Source organism: Calliphora vicina, unplaced genomic scaffold, assembly GCF_958450345.1.
Source record: "Calliphora vicina unplaced genomic scaffold, idCalVici1.1 scaffold_56, whole genome shotgun sequence".
NCBI lineage: Eukaryota > Metazoa > Arthropoda > Insecta > Diptera > Calliphoridae > Calliphora > Calliphora vicina.
This window is the reverse complement of record NW_027052583.1, coordinates 19340-22144: the sequence shown is the minus strand read 5'-3', so window position 1 is coordinate 22144 and position 2805 is coordinate 19340.

Below are 2805 nucleotides of genomic sequence, written 5' to 3'. Positions count from 1 at the left end.
ATATCGGGTACTGTTTGTGCTAGCTACTTAAGTTATACCTTGTTAGAAAGCTACAATCTCATGCCATCCAAATATAAAAAAAATATAGCTTCCTAGCTCTTTAGGGCCTTTTAAAATTGCGATTTATAGGAAGTCGTTAAAAACTGGGTAATTTTGGGACATTTTTCGAAAAATGTCCGATATACCCGCATATATATCGGGTACTGTTTATGCTAGCTACTTAAGTTATACTTTGTTAGAAAGCTACAATCTCATGACATTCAAATATAAAAAAATTAGCTTCCTAGCACTTTAGGGGCCTTTAGAATTGCGATTTATATGAAGTCGTTAAAAACTGGGGTAATTTTAGGACATTTTTCGAAAAATGTCCGATATACCCGCATATATATCGGGTACTGTTTATGCTAGCTACTTAAATTATACCTTGTTACAAAGCTATAATCTCATGCCATCCAAATATAAAAAAATTTAGCTTCCTAGCTCTTTAGGGCCTTTTAAAATTGCGATTTATATGAAGTCGTTAAAAACTGGGGTAATTTTGGGACATTTTTCGAAAAATGTCCGGTATACCCGCATATATATCGGGTACTGTTTATGCTAGCTACTTAAGTTATACTTTGTTAGAAAGCTATAATCTCATGCCATCCAAATATAAAAAAATTTAGCTTCCTAGCTCTTTAGAGCCTTTTAAAATTGCGATTTATATGAAGTCGTTAAAAACTGGGGTAATTTTGGGACATTTTTCGAAAAATGTCCGGTATACCCGCATATATATCGGGTACTGTTTATGCTAGCTACTTAAGTTACACCGTGTTAGAAAGCTACAATCTCATGCAATCCAAATATATGAAGTCGTTAAAAACTGGGGTAATTTTGTAACATTTTTCGAAAAATGTCCGATATACCCGCATATATATCGGGTACTGTTTATGCTAGCTACTTAAGTTATACCGTGTTAGAAAGCTACAATCTCATGCAATCCAAATATAAAAAAATTAGCTTCCTAGCACTTTAGGGTTCTTTAGAATTGCGATTTATATGAAGTCGTTAAAAACTGGGGTAATTTTGGGACATTTTTCGAAAAATGTCCGGTATACCCGCATATATATCGGGTACTATTTATGCTAGCTACTTAAGTTATACCTTGTTAGAAAGCTACAATCTCATGCCATCTAAATATAAAAAAAATTAGCTTCCTAGCTCTTTAGGGCCTTTTAAAATTCCGATTTATATGAAGTCGTTAAAAACTGGGTAATTTTGGGACATTTTTCGAAAAATGTCCGATATACCCGCATATATATCGGGTACTGTTTATGCTAGCTACTTAAGTTATACTTTGTTAGAAAGCTATAATCTCATGCCATCCAAATATAAAAAAATTTAGCTTCCTAGCTCTTAAGGGCCTTTTAAAATTGCGATTTATATGAAGTCGTTAAAAACTGGGGTAATTTTGTAACATTTTTCGAAAAATGTCCGGTATACCCGCATATATATCGGGTACTGTTTATGCTAGCTACTTAAGTTATAACTTGTTAGAAAGCTACAATCTCATGCAATCCAAATATAAAAAATTAGCTTCCTTGCACTTTAGGGGCCTTTAGAATTGCGATTTATATGAAGTCATTAAAAACTGGGGTAATTTTGGGACATTTTTCGAAAAATGTCCGATATACCCGCATATATATCGGGTACTATTTATGCTAGCTACTTAAGTTATACCTTGTTAGAAAGCTACAATCACATGCCATCTAAATATAAAAAAATTTAGCTTCCTAGCTCTTTAGGGCCTTTTAAAATTCCGATTTATATGAAGTCGTTAAAAACTGGGTAATTTTGGGACATTTTTCGAAAAATGTCCGATATACCCGCATATATATCGGGTACTGTTTATGCTAGCTACTTAAGTTATACTTTGTTAGAAAGCTATAATCTCATGCCATCCAAATATAAAAAAATTTAGCTTCCTAGCTCTTAAGGGCCTTTTAAAATTGCGATTTATATGAAGTCGTTAAAAACTGGGGTAATTTTGTAACATTTTTCGAAAAATGTCCGGTATACCCGCATATATATCGGGTACTGTTTATGCTAGCTACTTAAGTTATAACTTGTTAGAAAGCTACAATCTCATGCAATCCAAATATAAAAAATTAGCTTCCTTGCACTTTAGGGGCCTTTAGAATTGCGATTTATATGAAGTCATTAAAAACTGGGGTAATTTTGGGACATTTTTCGAAAAATGTCCGATATACCCGCATATATATCGGGTACTGTTTATGCTAGCTACTTAAGTTATACTTTGTTAGAAAGCTACAATCTCATGACATTCAAATATAAAAAAAATTAGCTTCCTAGCACTTTAGGGGCCTTTAGAATTGCGATTTATATGAAGTCGTTAAAAACTGGGGTAATTTTAGGACATTTTTCGAAAAATGTCCGATATACCCGCATATATATCGGGTACTGTTTATGCTAGCTACTTAAATTATACCTTGTTACAAAGCTACAATCTCATGCAATCCAAATATAAAAATATAGCTTCCTAGCACTTTAGGGGCCTTTAGAATTGTGATTTATATGAAGTCGTTAAAAACTGGGGCAATTTTGGGACATTTGGGACAAAAATGTCCGATACACCCGCATATATATCGGGTACTATTTATGCTAGCTACTTAAGTTATACCTTGTTAGAAAGCTACAATCTCATGCCATCTAAATATAAAAAAATTTAGCTTTCTAGCGCTTTAGGGCCTTTTAAAATTGCGATTTATATGAAGTCGTTAAAAACTGGGGTAATTTTGTAACATT